Genomic DNA, 22,315 nt, shown 5'->3' on the forward strand with positions numbered 1-22,315 from the left:
CCGCAACACCGTTATGATATCGTTATGTTCTATAAAGCACGGCTTTCGCTCCGTGAGCAGCCATCAATTATATACAAATATAGAGCAACAGCAGACGCACAGACGCACGGGAAACTCGCCCGTCCCACAATTATATACGGTTTAACATTCTGTGATATGACGCACAAATATTATGTAAACGACGCAGGCTATGATTACATATGACATTATTTAAATATATTTCCTTTTGTTAGTTACTTTCCTTTTGTTTATTGTAGATGGACTTCTCTTAAGAAGAAGCATTAAAATATTCGTAGGTATCCTTCTTCAGCAGTACTTACTAGACTAACAATATCTTTTTGAAACTTTATGTACATGTACAAGGAATAGTATAGAGAACAAATTAGGAGTTCGTTCTGGTAGTGATTCTCCAAGAAGAATTCCGTTCCATATATAGGTTCTGTACATACGTAACTATTACATAAATACTGATACTCTTTATTGTATTTGTGAAAGAAAGAAAATATAGACATGTACAAAAGGCGGTCTTATGTGCTAACGTGCTAATGCGTGTTATACAAACGATTATTATTATAAGTCGAACAAAAGCGTTCAAGTTCAGTTATTATATTATATTGTTTAATTGTTTATATTGTTGAAATGTTGCCGATACAGGGCATATATACGACGATACATCCTTAATTTTAAAGAAATTTTCGAGTATATCACGTCTTTCCGGTGGCTTGGTTACGCATATTACAAATTAATTACATAACAGTATCTATACAATATTATAATAATGTTTCCACATTATACAGATTTAAATTTTTTCAAACCGCAGTCCATATACGCTCAAATTTATCGGTACTTGTGCCCAATATAGCGACGAGTTCTATAAAGTAGCGAGTTATATTGCTTCAGTAATCGCTCATTATAAATGTAGTGTTTATTGGTTGCTTGTACCGGGCGTCACGACACATCGACGTTTCGTCAACCGCAAGCGCCTGCTTAAGGCTTAGGGACGTGACGCGGTTCACAAACGGTTACGGTACTCTTCTATGCATAATATGCCAAGTTATCCATCTTACATCATATTTTTAGAGTTCAACGCTCGAAAACAAACCCATAATTGTGCAATACGTCAATATCAGACTATGTTTAGTTGTCAACTTTGACATTTACAATAATTGACGCTCATTTAATTCCTCAAAATTAAAATTGAAATTTCGCGTGAAAAAAAAATACAAATTTGAATATAGGAGCCACTAGCGATTTGTTTTGTAATATGTTCTGAATGTTTTTATGCCTGTATTCAGTATAAAAATGCTACAGTGAGCAAAAATGATGCAGGTGGACGCATGTGGAAGAAAAAAACGTTCCAATGGGAATCCAATTACAAAAGAAGAAGAAGAGAAAAACGCTAACTCGAGGGTCTAATCTCGTTTGTTAATTTTATTTGACTATTTTAAAATTATTTAAATCATAATTTAAGCAAAATGCTGTGGTAATAAGTAATAGCACGTTGGTAAAAGACCACAACAGTCGGTTTGTGGGCTACGGGTAAGTAACGGTGATGTTTAGACGGCCGCCTCCGACCGCTCACACTTCGTTCACTGCGATGTGTTGCAACCAGCTTTACGTTCACACATAAAACTTTATTGCCCCGACGCAACATATAACACACACATTAATTATTTGTTTACTGTCTATTACTTTTGATTTTATTTTTCAATTTGCATCGTCGATTATGATTTTTATAGGATTTGGAATTAGTCATTAATGTTGTGTGTAAAATTACATGGTTAGTGGATTGTGAAAATTTACGGCATTTGGTTGGTAATTTAGATGTCACTTCAAGTAATGTGCATCCTAAATGGTTCATCATTACAGCCTATACAGTCCACTGCTGGACATAGGCCTCCACAAGTTTACGCCAAAAATAACGTGAACTCATGTGTTTTGCCCATAGTCACCACGCTGGGCAGGCGGGTTGGTGACCGCAGTACTGGCTTTGTCGCACCGAAGACGCTGCTGCCCGTCTTCGGCCTGTGTATTTCAAAGCCAGCAGTTGGATGGTTATCCCGCCATCGGTCGGCTTCTTAAGTTCCAAGGTGGTTGTGGATCTGTGTTATCCCTTAGTCGCCTCTTACGACACCCACGGGAAGAGAGGGGGTGGCTAAATTCTTTAGTGCCGTAGCCACACAGCACAAATGGTTATAAGTAAAAAATGCTTCTATCTGGATTTCTAATAGCTAGTGTAACTTTATGTGATGTTCTAGCGATATCTGTCATGAAACATAAACATCGGTTGCGTAAATTGTGGTAGGAAAATGTATCTACTGTCTTTTATTGGTCTGTCATATTTGTGGTAGAATAAAAATCTGACTAGTTTTTTAATCAAGCGCATAAATATTTCCTCGACCCTTTTTATCTTCACTAACTCATATCTCCCTCGCAACTTCCGTTCCCCTCACCGATCACACTTTTCGTAACGCTCTCGTCACGCATTCATTAGTAAAAAAAATCAAGCAGTATTGTGTTCCTGTTGGTGAGTAAGGTGACCAGAGCTCCTGGGAGGGATTGGGGGTTGGGTCGGGGATTGGTTGCTTGCGATGCTTCTGGTGTTGCAGGCGTCTATAAGCTACGGTAATCGCTTACCATCAGGTGAGCCGTACACATGTTTGCCGACTTAGTTATATAAAAAAAGCTTACTTCCCAAGTCAAGCGTGCCTAAAGAAGTTTTACTTCAAAAGTCGTATAATAAAGAGCGCTCACTAGTTTAGCGAATGAGTCAGTCCCTGCTGTCCCGCTCGCGTGCGGTCGCTGACAGTACTGCGGTTTATGTACTGCGCCTTATGTAACCGTTACGTGGCTATTACGATAACTGCCATTAAGGTACGAGAGCTTTAAGTTTTTGAGAAAGTTCCATAATGTCCGTACGATAATTCGGTATCCAAAATGGACGAAGAAAGTTTCATTTTGTGATGGGTTCGTTTTAATGTTACTTTATATTTGGAAAGTTATTATTAGCAGTTTAGGTTCCTTTTTGGGACGCAAATTTTGAAATCGAATGTTTAATAAAATAAAAATAAAACCAAGTAACACATTACGAAGCGCATTTATTTTGAGTCAAACGTGTGACCTTATGACTTTTAATTAAGTTTTTCGTCTGGACTCGGTAAGGGACTCACTGCAAACGGCCACAGTATTGCCAAGTACCACTTAGTACCAAAGACACTGAGAAAGTTTTTCTTCATACTACTCCAAGGGACCGCACTGCTACTCTTATACTCTCGAGCTGTCACTCCTCTCAGGACATTTCGCATGTGAAACAAAAATAATACCCCCGACCAAACAACGAGACCCATGTTCAGGAATAAAAACAACACATACAGGTCTCTCATACCCAATGGTTCTGGTATCAGGTACCGGAGTAAGGGATTAATGACTCTGAAAGCTGATAAGTATAAATCTTGGTCGTCGAATTTTGTCAGTACGTAGTAGTAGTTATAATAGGTAGAATAAACCAGAGATATGAACACGTATCCGAGGTAGAGGACGTAGTATCGCTGATTTTGTAGTCCAATGCAGCGTGATAGAAAGAAGCAATGATGGTCCCGTCTCAGTACGCAAGTATTGCACCTCGAACAATGCCAAGCCGTCGCTGGTCGATTGATCTTGCATTGATCGCAATAATGTTCGGATATGACGGATTGCTTCAGACTTGTCCGAGTGAAGATGCACAACATCATGTTCCCGACGATGTTGGTGAAGCAAAATGTCGGACAAATAACGTGCAATACATGTTTGACCTCGCCCAAGTGGTACGTCTTCACGACTACAGGACGCACGACTGACATCTCAAATATAAAGAAGCAGGGAGTTATCACGAGCACGAGTACATAGCAGAACGTCCTCTCGACGTACTTGCCGCATCTCAGTCGAAGTGATGCCAACATTATCTCACTACTTGAAATAAATTATTTAGCAGCATGAGTTGCATTTGTACTGTATTGTGAAGAGGTGGCCGCAGTGTTGTGACAAGGAAGACAAGAATGACATTTTACTTTTTTTAATGTTTGTTACGTCTGTGATTCCTACGTTTGAGTATTTATATAGTTTATATAATTTGTCATTTTAACTTTTACTTTTTTATTCTTTCATCATCAATAAAGCACTTAAAAGATGTAACACTTGAAATCTATTGATGTGTTTCGTTGAAAGTGCTCATATAATGACAACGACAATGACACATCTTTTAGGAAGAGATCTAACGAAATAATTGTTGTTTCTAACCGACTTCCAAAAAAGGAGATGCTTCTCAATACGATTGTATTTTTTTATGTATGTTACCTCAGAACTTTTGACTGGGTAGTCCGAATTCGATCATTTTTTTTTTAATTGAAAGGTGGTTCGTGTCATGTGATCCTATTTAAAATTAATTGAGATATAACAATTTCCTTTCGAGTTATATCTAACTATGCGTATTTACTTGATAATTTTGATGATTCTTGTTATGATCGAAATCATTCTCCTACATGGAGAAAGAGGCCTATGCCCAGCAGTGGGATGTTACAGGCTGAATGCGTTATGGTCGCAAGCTGGTGCTTGATTTGTAGTCCCATTAAAATTTGATTGAGATCTGACAAGTACTTTTTGAGTAATCTTTGATAACGCGTGTTTACTTGACTATTGATTTTATTATGACTATATCTGAGGTAGGGCACAGCAGGAATTTCCTGCTCAAAATATGGAGCAGTCCGACTGGGGTAGTACCTCGACCTTACAGAAGATCACAGTAAAATAATACTGTTTTCAAGCAGTATTGTGTTCCTGTTGGTGAGTAAGGTGACCAGAGCTCCTGGGGGGATTGGGGATTGGGTTAGTACCACCAGAAGCATCGCGCTTGCGATGCTTCTGGTGTTGCAGGCGTCTATAAGCTACGGTAATCGCTTACCATCAGGTGAGCCGTACGCTTGTTTGCCGACCTAGTGACATAAAAAAAAATTTTTTTTCGTCTACCTACATTTTACTACTTGTCGATGTAATTGAAGTCGTTTTTTTTTTCGTTTGCGCAAACACGATTATTAAGAGATGTACTCTGAAGCTGTTAATTATTGATTAGTTCTCTCTTAACTAGTCAGTAACATTATCTATGATTACTTATTGTGGAATAGTATGGTATACCATAAATCGTAAACATACGCTAATTGTAGAGATGACTATGAGGTATTTATGTACATTGAGGATAATAATTATAAAACACCTGTCGATGTATTACCGAGCTCGGAGCTGATTTATCGTCGTTTAACGTAACGTTGTGGAGACGGCGTCACGATGTTGGCATTTGGTCGCCGGTCGCCCGTCGCTCCGCCACTAGTGCAGCGTAATGGATAGCGTCTCAGTTGCCCAAGATCGGGTGGCGGCGGATTATACGAGCGTTTTAATGCAACTGATGTTTTAATCGACTGCACTTTCCAAACGGTATTGCGTAAACTTTACTATGAGATTAATGTATGTATAATTAAAAAAATAATTTCCTTTTAAAAAGAAGATGTTCAATTGATCATCAAGATGATGTATTAGTGTTTTTTCATATAGTGTTTACTGTATATATATACGACGCCGCGTTGGCGCAACGGTCACAGCCATGGATTGTACCTGTTGCGCTGGCGGTTGCGGGTTCGATCGCCGCGCATGACAAACATTTCTATTGGCCATACAGGTGTTTGCCGTGGTCTGGGTGTTTGTGCAGTCCTTGTGGGTCTCCCCACCGTGCCTCGGAGAGCACGATAAGCCGTCGGTCCCGGTTGTTATCATGTACACCTGATAAGTAATAAGGTGAAATTGCCTCTCGTGTCGCTCTGACAGGTTAGCCGTAGTTGGCAATCGCAACGTCTATCGATGTACAATGTGCTCGTCGAACCGAACATAATTGATTTGGAATTGTCTTGGTTAATTAGTAGGAGTGCGTTTTTAGAGTTATGGACCAAGGTGTGCTAACAGGACCCTGTTGGTGAGACATATGTGTGTTTGTGATTATGAACATTAATCTTTAGCCATTACCATTTTTCAAGGAGTTTTTTTTAACACAACAATTGGTTTGCATTTGACCACTATACTATTTTTTTTATACAATGATGGGCTTGCGTTTGACTACTATTTCACCTGATGATAAGTGAAAATGCGGTCTAAGATGGAGCACGCGGACCTAGAAGTGACCTGTTCACTCGCGACTTAAAGATGGTTATAGTTTTCCGGAAACACAGACGCTGGTAGAGAGTTCAATTCTTTGGAAGTACGCAATAAGAATGTACTAGCGAAGTATGAGTATTACACACCGAAAAACATACAAACGTTTAATTAAATTCCACCTTAACATTTGTATTGACAGCTGATTGACGTTTTAATTTTTATTAAAACATTAATAAGCATCAATAGTATTTATTTATTATGTATTGTAAAGGCACTTTTTTAGTATTTTTATATTTGTGTAGTGTACTACTCGTTGTCGTTTCATTGTAGATAAGCAACAAGATTTACGTCACCACATTCAACGCAGTATACGTTAATATTACACTCCATTAGTGTTCGAATTATAGCCGACATGAGAACTTGTGCCTTTCGGCTCATTGTTCTTCATCTCCGAGATAACTCCGGCGATGAGGCGTGTAATGCGACTGCTCGACCTCGAGCTCTCTCTGAAGACATTATCGTTAAACGATGACAGGCAATCTCGGACTATCACATTTGTAATAGAGCTCGCCACTTTATTACACGTTGCTCAATATCGGGTTACTTCATAAACACAGCGACTTAGTTTGGACGCAAGTAGACACAAGTTTTGTATGTTTAGTCAATTCAAAAAATGTCCCGTTGTTTTATTGAAATACAATCTTGTAAAGAGTTTTTCTTTGGTGTAGCAATGTTGGTACATACAATTTAACAATTTCCTACAAATATAAACATTTAGAACACTAAAAAACTACAAAAGGTAAATGCTTCTTAAACGTGTTATTCTAACCTGTGCAAATGTGGCAATAAATTCGTTTTATTATTATTGTTATGTCTTTTATTTAAAACATTAACAATTCAACGAAGATATTGCCAAATATTTTGAGAGTGGACCGACTGTCTGAGAAATAGAACTTTTAGGTCTTAATTAAAATCTATCAGTAATATTATATTGTTACGTTTTCTCCATTCTCTTGTATGGTGTTGAAGCATGGACCCTCACCGAATCGACCTGTAAGAAGGTTGAAGCTTTCGAAATGTGGGTATACAGGAGAATGTTAAGGATATCCTGGAGAGATAAAATAAAGAACGTAACTGTGCTAAGTCGTGTGAAGAAGAAAGCGGAAGTTGTGTACGCGGTTAAGAAGAGAAAGCTTGAATACTTCGGCCACATCATAAGAAACTCTAAGTACCAGCTGCTTCGACTTATTATCCAGGGCAAGATCCAGGGCAAGCACAGTCTGGGTTGTAGAAGAATATCTTGGCTAAAAATATACGCCAATGGTTTGGGAAAAGCACCCGTTCGTTATTCAGGGCTGCGGTATCAAGGATACAAGTTGCCAGAATGATCGCCGAACTTCGTGAGAAGATGGCACTTTAAGAAGAAGAAGTAATATTATAAATATCGTTGTTAAATTTATATAGAAAAGGAGCGAGCACGCGGAAGTTTAGATTAACATTAAATGTAAAACACACAAGAATACAAGAACGCAGTCTGTCGAAGTTCAAGCCTTTTACGACATTTGTGATTAGAAAGTTAAAAAACTTGCGAAATATTTTGATCAAATGAGGTAAACTCGAATAAAAATATGTAGTCTTTCGACTGAATTGGAAGCTCCTTTTCTATATTCGCAAGGCGCGGGCGTAGGTTATACTCGCACTCTTTACAATATTATGTAGGTAGTACTTAAAAGATTATAACAAAATTGTAACGTCCATCGAACACGTGGATGGGTGCACGCTCTTCAGCGTTCCGATCGAGTCTATCGCGTGGCGGAGGGAGTAACTCAGAGCAGTGCCTAGGACTTGCGACCCAGGTGTAGGTTTAAGGAGATCTCCTTTGAGATACGTATCAACGCTCACCTTCACTGCTCGAGTTATCCACCATAATATGTAACAATTAATTCGTATGCACAAATTAATTATCGAATGAGTCTAGGTTAAGCTACTAGCAGGATACAACAAATGTATCGTGCCAAGCCAGAGCCAAGACTGCCTTAGCGGCGGTTGCACTATTCGTTTTATACACGTCAGAACAATTCGAGTAATATAATAAATGAGGGTAGGTGACTATCGAACGATGTGCTAGGTGGCGCGATCGTTGCATCTGTTGTTTATAAATTCCTTTCTAATTGCGTACGACAGTGCTATTGCTGACACGGCCAACCCTGACAATCGCACGACCTCGTGCGTCCATGTTGTGCATCCGCCAACTCGGCGTTACTACTCCCGACCTATACAACAGTAACGGGTAACATTTATAACTGTTCGGCTATTCCTGACCATAACGCTGAGACTGTAATGCACTAGTGGGTCGGGCGTACTGGGCCCCTTCATCCCTTCCTAACATAGCATGGCCCGGGCGTACGTGGCCCCTTCAACCAGCTTACTAACCGTGGGTCGGGCGTGCTAGGCCCCTTCATCCCTTCCTAACATAACGTGCCCCGGGCGTACGTGGCCCCTTTAACCAACAGAACGACCGAAAAGAACTAAAATACCGATGTACCCACTAATAAAAGAAAATAAAACGATGATCGATGTACCCACTAATCACCACCAAATATTGCAACTAACTTGCACACTCGCTAAAAACAGATGTATCGTCAGGAGGTGGGCCTATAACTTCAGCTATTTTCTGAAATAGCTTCCATACCGGAAGCGAAGAGAGACATTTCTTCGTTCAATGTAACTAACTGAAAGTTAGTTAAAGTTTGAAAGTGGGGGTGGATCTTATCCCACTTCTGATGTAGTCTTTCGACTGAATTGGAAGCTCCTTTTCTATATTCGCAAGGCGCGGGCGTAGGTTATACTCGCACTCTTTACAATATTATGTAGGTAGTACTTAAAAGATTATAACAAAATTGTAACGTCCATCGAACACGTGGATGGGTGCACGCTCTTCAGCGTTCCGATCGAGTCTATCGCGTGGCGGAGGGAGTAACTCAGAGCAGTGCCTAGGACTTGCGACCCAGGTGTAGGTTTAAGGAGATCTCCTTTGAGATACGTATCAACGCTCACCTTCACTGCTCGAGTTATCCACCATAATATGTAACAATTAATTCGTATGCACAAATTAATTATCGAATGAGTCTAGGTTAAGCTACTAGCAGGATACAACAAATGTATCGTGCCAAGCCAGAGCCAAGACTGCCTTAGCGGCGGTTGCACTATTCGTTTTATACACGTCAGAACAATTCGAGTAATATAATAAATGAGGGTAGGTGACTATCGAACGATGTGCTAGGTGGCGCGATCGTTGCATCTGTTGTTTATAAATTCCTTTCTAATTGCGTACGACAGTGCTATTGCTGACAAATATATTATTCTGTTTTTGATATTTTGTATTTCGTAAATGTTATTCTTTTTCTTATATAATGCCGACACCTTTATCTTTCTTCGAAAGTTTAAAAAATATTATGCATATAGTCGGTGTAGCCGCGTCAAACTACTATTCAGTATAACTAAGTTCTCGTAGTCAGATTACAAGTTTTATAACAACATCATAGTGATATAATTTTATTCATACATTACTCATACCGCGATTGTCATTTTGAACTGTAATACTTATGAGTCGCCCGTGACCACGGCATCTGAAACGTTACTGAAACGTCGGGAGTTTCGAAATAACAATCACGGACAGACAAGTACGGGTATTGTCATTACCCCTCAGTAAAGTCGTAACAAAAGTTTACTTGGTATGGCAAAAATATAATTACTGTGAAATTGTTTTGTAACTACAACATCTGAGTTATTAGGTACATATAAGAAAATTATGTTATCTGTACGTATGAAATCAGAAGTAACGAAAACAAATTGTTTATTTGTTATGTATATTACTGATTCGTTTATGTTTAAAAGCTGGTCGTCAATATGAAATAATAATGGCAACACATTCGTGCAACGGAAACGCCAATATTCTGTAGCTACATGAGTACGGACGACGCTGTCCACAAGCCGTGCCAACTTAACTATTACATGAGTATAATTATGCGCATTATGTTGTATTTAACATTGAAATGTCAAAGGAAGCTATTAAATAATATGTAATGAAACAGCGTTTTGTCGGTAAAAAGATTAATATCACAAACGACATTGTAACTATGTCGATGACATAGCATCTAGTAGTAGTGCAGGCAACCAGAGCTAACAATATATATGCTTACGGAGAAACGAGTATCCTATGTCCAGAAACATGTACATCATAACTACAAACGCTACGATCTCGGTAAATATTCGTATGGCCTACACAAATGAGTGTCAAGCTAACTGTGATTAGGTTATATGAAGATTTCTTACGACGAATTCTTCTTTCTTCTTCTTTTTCTTGCGAGACAGTAATGTCCCAGAAGGAGAACGACGAGCGGATGAGAAAGGAGGCCACCGACGAGGCCTCCGTCCGCAGGCGACGAACGGGGGTGCGTAGGACGCGCTACTTAATGCGCCTCCAGTAACGCCCCTGTGCTCGTGTCGGGCCGGGATGGGAACCCGGTCCTGCTAGACATGGCGTCGTCGGGATTGTTCAGAGGTGAGCCGGACAGTCCCCATGGAGGAGAAGTCTGGCCTTTTCGCCGAGGCCAGCCGGTCGCTGGAGGGATCCTGGAGATGTTGCCTGCAGATCCGGACCGGGAAGTGTTGAAGTCGACATACGGTCTAGGACTGCCTACCCGGCCGTCCTGGATATCACCCGTAAATGGGTTCCCCTGCGATAACAAAAAAAAATGAAGATTTCTTGTTAAAAGATTTCATGTTATAGTTTTAATGAATGTTAATATTAAATCAAGTCCTTATCAGAATTATACGGAACCCTTAACTTGATGCTGCTGCAAACAAGTTAATCTACAGAGAGGTAAATTCTTCGAAAACTTATAACAGATATATCGTGTTTAGTTTCAATGGATTGGTTTAGATAGAAAAGCTTCAAAAGCCTACTTGAATAAACAATTTGTTACCCTTATCCATTAGGTCATTTTTAATTTCCCCTACGGGATGTTTTTTAAAAGGTAGACATATTAACAATTGCGTCGCAATATATTTATAACAATATTATGTATATTCACCAGAATATTCATTGTTTTGAAATAAATAAACAGTGATAATCGCATCGTAAACACGAGAAGGAATAACAAAATTGTAGCTCCAAGTTTCCGACTGCGCAAAGTAAACGTCGTCTCCTTTCTGGGTTATGGTATTCGTATGTATAATCAAATCCCACAAACAATTTTGGAATTGTCTCAACATAAATTTCAAGTTTTTATTTTAAAAAAAATGAATAAATAAAGCTTATTATTCGGTGCAGGATTACATAGTTGATAAAGATGTGTGGACTTTATGCAACATGTTACTAATTTTGTACTAAAGCACAGTTTATATATTATTTTTCAAAAGAGTAACTGCGGAGTTTCTGGCCGATTCTTCTCTGCAATCATTCCGAATCGGTGGTAGCTTTACTTTTACAAAAATAATAATTTATTTTTAATGTTTTAATTTGTAGAATGACGATTCGACAATGCTCTTGGGGTTTATTTGAATAAAGCTGTTTTTGATTTTGAATGCACATATTAGCTTCATTATTGTGCTGACAGCTACGATGTCGTCGGTTAGACAAATATTTCATGGAAATATTTCATCAATACCTATAAATGTTTGTCTTGAGATGGACATTTGCGTTTTAATTCAAAATAAATAATTTATTGTTTTAGACTTGTTGTTTCATTAAACGTAGTCGATGCAGTCAGCTGTTGACATGGTCGCGGAAATGAAATCGGAAACTGTATCGAAGAGGAAGTTGTGAGCTGATCCGATTGTGTAACGCGTAACGCACGGCTCACGCACTTTGTGTTCACCTGCAACCGCTTCAACGTACAAATACACTTTTATTTACGGCCGAAACAAACGGAAATGTCAATTGCGTAAACTGTATTTAACTTTTCCTGAAAAATTATGTTAAAAAATTTATGCGTACGAATTCAATTATTGTAATTTTTAAAAGCCTTCAAAAAAAGAGGATGTTACTCAATTCGACAGTATATATGTATATATATATACTATAATATTATAACTTCGCCGTTTATGAACTGATTTTGATGATTCTTTTTGCTAGAAAGGAGATACCCCAAGGGTGGTACCACGCAAACCAGGATCTGATGGTGGCATCCCAAAGTATTCGAAGGGAACCTTTGAAAATCGTAGTGGCGACTAGAGCGTTTGTTAATTTTTTTCGTCTACCTACGTTATAATTACGTAATTAGTTGTCGATGCAATTGAAGTCGATTTTTTAGTTTTATCGAGGGATTAGGTTTATCAAGGAGTAGTATTTTCAAGCCTAAGTCGTATGTGTGGATGCAAATTTGAATAATGATTAATGTTTTTAGTATTTCCTTTTCTCTTACATTTAAAAACAATAGTTTTTGTTTCAGATAATAACTTGTTCCTTGTGTATTTTAATACGGTTTAAATGTTAGTCCAAGAACATCATTCATTCATCATCATAATCATTTCTTGTTTATTAAAATATATTTTGCGTTTTTTTCTCGTCCGAATAAGTAAAACACAAACACTTCACTGAACAACTAATTGACTTCCTCTTGTTTGGCATCCTCAAATTACAATTTTTTGGTTCTAATATAAGGAAACGTTATAAACGTTATAGGGCTTACATTAGATACTTTAGTAAGCCAATGATTGCTACGCCAAATTCCTTTAAGTATTTTAGCTTTGCGTGGCATAAAAGTTTCGAAATATCACGTATCCGTTGTTATACGAGTAATGTGAGATCATTCTAAGGGAAGACTCAAATAAGTCAAACCACTAATGCTAATGAAACAGAAAAGTATGGGAGTGAAACCGCATAAGACACTTAGTCTAAATCTTTTGAATTTGTTAATATCTAAAATACAGTATATTCCATTACGCGAACACCCACATTGGTCAATAAAATCGTATTAGGGCTAGCGGTGCTGTAAAGGTTTGGTATTTCGCAAGTCCGCGCCCGTCTCCGCCTGCACTCCGCAACTGTACGTGACTCTATGTCAGTCTCATCACCGCTTACGACATGATACATTGATAACATTAGTGGAAATATTATTCAAGGACCTTATACTAAATATGGATTTTTTCGGATGATTAAAGAAAAATTGTTTTAACGAAGTCTTCTTTTTGATTGTTATCATAATCCTGAGCGTACCATTCGCATGGAGATGGCGCTTGAATCAGTGCTCAAATATTAAGAACTCAACTTGGCCAAAAGATACTTTATCTACCTAATTAGAAAATAAAACAACTTGTTCAAATAAAACCTAATGTAAAATGTTGTTAACAAGATAATGGCTAAAATTATACTAAGAAGCAACTTTACGCAACCGATTTCTGTCAATTCTTTTCGCCAATTAAAACTTGATCGGAGGACGGATCTACGAATTAGTCGCAGCGGGCTCGCTATAACTGTAGTAATTTACGAATTAAACAATTTAATTAAGTTACTCTAATAAATCCGGCGTCTGTTAGGTAACTAGATTGAATAACGTGCAGTTTCTCCCGCGCACCGGCCGCCGGAAAAACTATTTCCGTTAATAACTCGTTTGTTCATTAACTGGCACTACGGCTGCAGTCTGTTACGGGTAGGTTTTAATAATATTACAACATTCACACGTAACAAATTTTAATTTGGTTAATGTACAATAATATCTCAATTAATATATCGCCTTATTGCCTCCACTGGTGACGAGAGGGCTAGTGTATTTACCCAGAGAATTAGCATAGCGATAGGGAAGCATAGGAAAATGCTACCAATTCTTAGAGTCATTCCACGTTGACTTTATTTATCCCGCAACTGTCTGTAAATATTTAGTTTTTAAACTGTGAATTGTAAATATGTATAACATTGTATTTGATAAACTTCGAAATTTTCATGGACAACTCAGCAAAAACTTGAAGTAAAAACGAAGCAGCTAAAATTTATAAATCTTTAAATGTTTACTATAATCCTGGCATGTCCTTAATAATTCTAAATATCGACTTACACCTATACTTCAGAGAAATTGAGATGAAATCAATGCATTGCCTTGTCGGTAATAAAGCGTCGATGTGATCGTCCGTGACTAATCGATTTGCTTTATCGATATAGACACAATATCCCACGACCCGCCCTTCCTGGCCTATTGCATCTTTTAACTAATTTGCGTAACGTAATGAAAATAATCGAGCTGATAGTAAAATACACGCCTTAGGAATTAACTACGGCTGTCAATTCGCAAGGCTTTGAGATCGCTTTGTTGAAATAATTTCAGAAAGTTTCTAAACGTATATTGATTTGTAAACATTAGCAGACATTGTAGGATTTAGTTTGTAGGTTGAAAAGACAAAAAGGCTATTGCCTTGCCTGCTATTTTGGATCAAGCCACTCGCCGCTGTCGTGCGAGTTCTTTTACTTTCACTTGTAATAAATGTGTAGCACTTTCTTTACAATGAGTCCGACCTAATAAATGGAATACTTATTAAGATCTTCTAGAAAGCTAGTTCTTTGAGTACACGTGTGGTTTTATGTGATTTATTTGTAGTTTAAAATTCATTGGCGGTTTTAGATTTGCGTATTAGCGTAAATATTTTTAATATATACAATTATATATTATATATTCATAGGAGCATTATCTAATAACTATTCAGAAACGCGATATTTACCATGTTTTTTATTTTCATTTTGCAAAAATATTATCTAATAATTTGAAGAGTAGAAAATGACGGAATGATTCTGTTCATTGTTGAGAAATTGACGCCGCTGACATACAAAACGGCGATAAACTGGAAAACAACAAAACTGTCCGTAAAATAGATACAGGTGATGCAATCAACTGCAAATCACATAGAAGATGCTTGTCGGGCGTGTTGTGGGCGCGGCGAGCCTCTGCAACTACTGCGCTCTACAGCACTACAGCAGCCTGCAAAGGTCAGACGAGAATTATTATAAGTATTTACTTGCTGCAATTATAGATGGCCTTTACTTTCGTCACATGTACTAGTTTAGTGCTTATAAATTAACACACAATGCAGATCAGTAGGAGCTACTATACAGTTGTGAAATTGTCTCTGCTGAATGTACCGCCGGTTCTAAACGCTCTCTTTCTCGGTAATGCGAAGGACTTCAAGTCACATTGCAATCTTAAGCCTAACACTAATCGTAACAACCACGCCGGCCGATCCCATCGCGAATTCATTTACGACGAACATTCTGCTTCATTGGTTCGAATAAAATAGTTTTTAGTCTACGAAGTATAAAATGTCGCAAGCTCTTTCAATTTTCATTCTTACAATAATTGTGTTTGCTCACAAACGAAAACAAACTGACTTCAATTTCATCGACGAGTAATACAACGTAGATCGACAAAAAAATAGTCAAGCAACTACGCGTTATCAAAGATTACTCAAAAAGTAGTTATCAGATCTCGATAAAATTTATATGTGACCATATGATAAACATCAGCTTTCGATTAAATTAAAAATCATCAAAATCGGTACACCCAGTAAAAAGTTATTACGGATTTTTGAGAGTTTCCCTCGATTTCTCTGGTATCCCATCATCAGATCCTGGTTTCCTTATCACGGTACCAAACGAGGGATATCCTCTTTCCAACAAAAAAAGAATTATCAAAATCGGTACATCCAGTAGAAAGTTATGCGGTATAATACAACGTAGGTCGACGAAAAAAGCGTCAAGTAAAAACGCATTATTAGATATAACTCGAAAAGTAGTTGTTAGATCTCAAATAAATTTAAATGGGACCAATTGGCACACACCACCTTTCGATTAAAACAAAATTTGTTGAAATCGGTCTACCCGGTCAAAAGTTCTGATGTAACATACATAAAAAAAAAAAAAAAAAAAAAGTACAGTCGAATTGAGAACCTCCTCCTTTTTTGGAAGTCGGTTAAAAAAGAAACAAAGCTAATGATAATATTAGACGTCAAAAGGAGTGTGCTTTATTAAGTGGATAATAACAGCCAAAGAAGTCAGCAATACAATAGGTTCGGACCAGATCGTAGAGATAGTGAGAGTTGCCTGTAGTTATCCATCAAAGAGCGCTACGATCGTGTCCAATTTGTACTAATAATCGAGTGGAGTGATACGATCTTTATAATTTGTTTTGCAATAAGAGAATGTGCGGTAAGCGGCTTTATCACTCATTTCGTTTTAACGGTATCGCGCCGGGCTCGTTCGACCCGGCTGCGATTTTTTATTAATATTATTTATTAATTATTATTTAACTATTTTATTTCTTACTACTATATTAACTTTTAATAGCGACTGTGTTCGTTCCTATGCCTCCAACACCAGAAACATCGCAAGAGCGTTGCCGACCCCATTCCTGACCAGAAGCTCTGGCCACCTTACTCACCACAGAAACACAATACTAATATTTAATAGCTATTTGGCTGTGATCTGATTCATAATTCACATTTATAGTCATTTATTTATCATAAATTCTTGTCCTTAGTCAAGATTTATACTTGTAGGAAAATTTTTACAACTAGAAATTAAGTGAATTTATAAATTTTAATTCGTCGTGGTTGTATTTACATGACGAAAACACACGGAACTAGTTTGAAACATGAATTGTTTAAATATTTAGTTTTGAAATGTAAATGTCTTCGAATTCTTACGTTATTGAGTACCTAACTTCTAATGTTTTATACATATTTGAGTTCTAATTGTTTGTAACTTCGACGTTTATATTTAAATATTCTTGATAACAAGTTCTAAAAAGTATATACAGGAAAAAATACATAAAAACGGTATAACATTATGCAAACGTAATAAATAATATTTAACATAAATATATGTACACTTTTAACAATATAATATGTTTCGGAGTTCACAGCTGTTTTAGGTTTAATTGGTAATGGTTAGATTAGCGCAGTTGTTTTTATTGACGCAACCTTTCAGTTGAAAAACTAGAATTATCAACATTTCACGTCTTATATCAAATCAATAAGTAACAAAAACAAATTCAACGGCACAGCTTACGATAACAACAACGATAGTTATTTTTGACGAACGCATTAAAATTACTTTAATTATTAATGTAAATGAATAAAGAACGAGTACAATACACGTACATTTTTACGCCTGTGATTTGCTATAACTGTAAAATTGTTTTTTTTTTCTGTGTAATGTACGTTGTATGTTGTAATGTATGTTATTTTCCGTGTATGTTTCTGTGTAGTGCTTTGTAAAGTATTAAATAAATAAATAAATGAAATAAAAAAAACAGCTGAACGACGCTAGCGCTTAGCTAAATAAACTAAAGTCAATTTGGAAGAATATTTTTACATCTACATCAAATAAAAGCAAAAAAATATTTTCCTTCATATGCGGTGGCGGATTTTTTTTAGTACATTTTATATACGTTTTATGACCACTTTGAAAGTGACCGTAATTCTTTGTAGTTAATGTATGTTTTTAAACGTTAAGAAGACAAAAGATTAATTTAAGATTAAAAATTACAAAAGAAGGCGTGGATCGATGAAAAAGATTGGCAACCTTTTTCATCGATCCATCGATTGATGTTGAAAGGTACCAGGTGACTGCGACATATAAGAGGAATCTTTATTCAAAAGCCATGAAACGCATAGATTAATAAACCATTACGTAAAACGGCCTTTTAATTAAACTGGATTTATCACAGAACAAATTTCATTACATAATTAACTTTCCCCGATCTACTCGCGCGCGTGTGCTTCGAGTGACATATTATTTAATTTATTATTCCTGTTTAAAATTCAATTATAAATTTAAATTGTATAAGAAGTTGTCTAATACAGATTAAATGTTATATTTTTTGTGCAATGTTGACTCCGAGACCGAGTGTCGGACCAGATGCTTCGTCGGGCTTTACACGCACTTATGTTTGCTGTTCCGTGTTTAGATGTAGCGTTATGTTCATTGTTCTATACGATCATATCTTTAGGAAGAACATCGTTAGCGTTTTTAAATAAATACTTTATATAAAGGTCGAAAATCCTGTGACGAAAATGTACAATACTAACTCTTACAGCACTACTAAGATCTGACCTGATCTATACAAATATTTGTCATAAACAGGGCTCGAACCGTGTCAGATAGCTCAGCAGCCGATGTTGTGACCACTACGTCCAGTTGTTTATTGATATAATTATGAACCACGTGTCTAACAACTCAAAGTGATTCGTGATTAAGTTTCTGAAACATTACTCAGACGAGAGAGATATCCGCCGAGAGCTACACATAACATTAGACAGAAATCTTCAACTATTAGAATGCGCTGTACGTGATACAGCGTTACGTAACAAATATGATATTATAAAAGCGGGGGTCAAAAGGCGGAGAAAATTAGAACTGTAGTAAAAACAGAGCCGTTACATAACGCTAAAGGTTATCAGAGCCATAACCGCCTCGTTCTGTAAGAACCGAGACGTGCCAACGTTTCGAAATAATTGCATTGACTTTACCGTTAAGATTGGAGCGTTCCCGACATCACCTTCTATGCGTAAATTACAGAACACTAGCTTTATTGCAGCCGAAGTAGGCACCTAAGTACGTAGACCTAAAGGTTAGTAAAGTTACTTAGTATAGCAACACTTGTATACATCAATATTTAAATCAAGAACCCCTACTTCGAATTTAAATATTTATTTTAATTTTAATGCTTACATAAATTACTTTATTTCCTTATATGGGAGTTGTTATGTCGTAACAATTTTTCAATTTTATCTATTTCTCTAACGATTTACTGCTACAAATAGAATACTCAGCGTTGGTTTTTACTTTAACAAAAATGTTGCTTTGATTATTCAACATAATACTGGTTGAATGTGACATAAATTAACTTACGCGCATATTCCGAGCTGGCCCGAAAGAGACTGTGGACTGTTCGAAATACTCAACACATTAGCAAGGCAAAGCTCACCTAATTAATATTTATCAAGTCACGCGGAATTCACACAAAACCTCGCCTCGCGTACAGATTAGCGATTAAATTGTTATCCTGGCACTTGAACACCGTTCTCAAAATATTAGAAAGCTCTTTATATATTTTTTCATATAAGTAGCAGAGACTAACACGTAGTTGTACACCTACACGCACCGTCTCTAGTAAATGGATTCCATATATGTATAACATAATTGTGCACGAAAAAGGAATTCAGAAAAATTGTTCTCAAAACGAAGATGATAGTAATGAAGTAATAGAAGAGAAGTTAGATATAGATAGATATAGGATAGATAATAGTAGTCTTGTAGGTTTTATTGCTAATGGAATATTTTTGGGTCTGGTTGCTAAAAAACAAATTTGCATAAAAATATGTGACAGCAAAAATAATATAGATTTTTTTTACGCAGTAATAGGCATAAATTAAATTCGTTTCTTAAAGGGAGAGACTTTTTATCTCAATAAATGATGCTTTATACATTTGGTGAGTTCGCAAAAATGAAGCATATAGTTCTGTACCTACGTAACCTCAATCACCACGGTCGTGGTGTCCAGCGCCACGCGCTCCTATCGTCTTGTCAGGTTGTCCCGGTTTGCGTCTGTAACTAAATATTGCACAAATGCTACTAACTTAGCCGTGTCCGACTACACTGAAATTTTACACGCAAGTGGAGTGCTTATGTAATGAAACTAAACACATTTTGATGTTACAAGCTAGAGCGAGATATTTTTAACTGCCAAGGGTTTAGAAACATAAAGGGTCAGGTTTTATAAAGTTATATTTCAATCGATTGCATGTGTATGAATAAATAAACGCGAGAAATATCTGTAGGCCTCTACAAACGTTGTATGTACAACAATATTTTTTAATAGATAATTTTGAAATAATCATTTAATATCTATCATATTTACCTTCATCATCGACACATTGAATCGAATATTAAAACGAACTTGCTGAGATGTTTGTATGCAGTCTTATATTATTTGGTTTTTAAAACATTTCCTTCATAAAAACCATACAATGGTAACGTCGATAGAAATAGTAAACAAAGGGCCTTATCGTTCGAATCTACGTCCAGTGTAACATTAATATAATAATAATTAAACTATAAAAAAGGCGGAACTTTTCAATTGTTTGAGCTTACTCGCCAACTACGCCGTCTTCCTACGTATCCAACACGAGCCTACAGTGTAATTTGAGTCTTATTCTGAAGACAGGAAGGTTGGATGGAGTTTATAATTATTTATTGAGGTCATAAAAAATTAAAAAGATGCAGTCATTATCTTATTACAAGGTTTCTGCATGCGTACTGTTAAATTTCTTATTCAGTTATCTTGTGTTGGTGTTGCTCCTGTGTTTTGATACATGGCGGGCAATCACTTTCATTGCGCGTGTAATCATTCTGTTCTTGATATCCATCATATTTATATCATCAGTAAAATCCTAAGGACCTATTTTCCCGGTTATGAACAAGGTTTATCCAGCACATAAGTTACGAATAACCTTTAACAGCAGGAGGAAGAATAAACCATTAGGACCTGTTTCACCTAAAAAGGAAACTACAACGTTATCAAAACATTTTATCCGTTAGATACCTTATCTGTCAAATAACGATAACAGCAAACAGTGAAACGGGTCCTAAGAAAGATACTTAGTTTTACTAAAACTCTCCCGCTACCCCATGGCAAGTCATAGCGTAGTTTTGTAAAATGTCACTCCCCTTCCTTAATCCCCTGTGTCGAACGCACGAGGGACTTTTACGGTTTATTATATAAATATGAATACCGCGAAATGGATCGCGATCGATCTGACACGAGCTGTTTCACTTGTGTTATTTACAATGTATTACGGCGCGCTTGCTCTGTAGAGCGAGTCATGTATCGGTCGTTCGAGCGTCCACTCGCAACAATAACGTTGGTTAGAAAGTCGACGTCCTTGCCAGTAAAAGCGAGGGAAAGTGTCCGGACAGATAACGACACGTCATACTAAGGCATTTTTTGACTGTGACCCAAATATTAGCTGATACATGTACACACCAGCGTAGGTATGTGTAATACGATCGTAACATTGAAGTTGTAAACACGGATCAGCGCCGTAGTAAAAGGCGCTTGTCTTACATTTTACTGTCGTCTCCTATGATAACACGTTTTAGGCGAGATAGCTATGACTATTTAAAGTTATTAATTTTTGGAACTGTTTTATATTGTAATTCCCTCGTAATATACCGCTTCTTTGTTCTCGACAATTAGTGGGATTTAATTTCGTAATTAGTTTGTAAATGTATGCGAGTACGTAAACTAATACAATTTAAAACCTCCCTGTCATTTATCTACTATAATCGCGAGGGCTTTAAACTCTTTTCTCGTTTCCTAAAATCTCAAGTTTACGTCATCGTAAATACCGTGACGGATCAGTATTGCCGTGGCTCTAATTGATTCGTGAAAAAACATCAGGTTTTTTTTGTTTTATTTCCATCAGAGTGGGTCAAAAACCGTAACTGTGAACTGTCGATTGTTTTCATGATGTTCGAGCGGCCGCGGCGTTTTACTGAACTCACTGAAATATTGATCTTTTATTGGCTATAGTTATTTATTATAAGTTTTATGTAGAGTGCCGCTATATATGTACTTGTATATTTTATAAATAAATGTCTACAAAAGATGTTGTGATATGCGTGTAATGGAAAAAATATTCGTTTTCGAAACTGAATGTTGGTGACGCGGGGTGAGGCGAGCCACAGGTGCAGTTTTCAAATAGACTTCTAAGCAGTAATGAATTATATCACTAAACAGCCCGGAGCCTCGCCGCAATTACTTGTTAATCCATTAATGTAAAAAAGAAAAACAATTTCTCCGTTGAGTAACATGTAATTTTAAAATGAATTGAAAGGTTTCTTAGTATTTCTGCAAGCAATATACATGTAACGGATATCTCGCATCAATCTAGAGTTACATAACTTAATAATAATGTATGTTACCAACAGGTTTACAGGTTTTTAGAAATTTTAAGACTAGTTATTAAGGCTTCTAGGATTCTAAAGTTGTGGTGAAGTACCGATGCATGTTTAAACAATATATATATATATATATATTTGGAATAACAAAAGCACGGGCATAATAAGCCTGTGGATATATCACTTAAA

At 36.8% G+C, this 22,315-nt stretch overlaps 1 protein-coding gene across 1 annotated transcript in view; it reads left to right on the plus strand.

The window, feature by feature from the left end:
* Positions 1 to 22,315, plus strand: part of LOC123654448 (mucin-22-like) — a 125,120-nt gene that overhangs the window by 49,087 nt on the left and 53,718 nt on the right. The window lies entirely within an intron of this gene.

Source organism: Melitaea cinxia, chromosome 6 (genome assembly GCF_905220565.1).
Source record: "Melitaea cinxia chromosome 6, ilMelCinx1.1, whole genome shotgun sequence".
Classification (NCBI taxonomy): Eukaryota; Metazoa; Arthropoda; class Insecta; order Lepidoptera; family Nymphalidae; genus Melitaea; species Melitaea cinxia.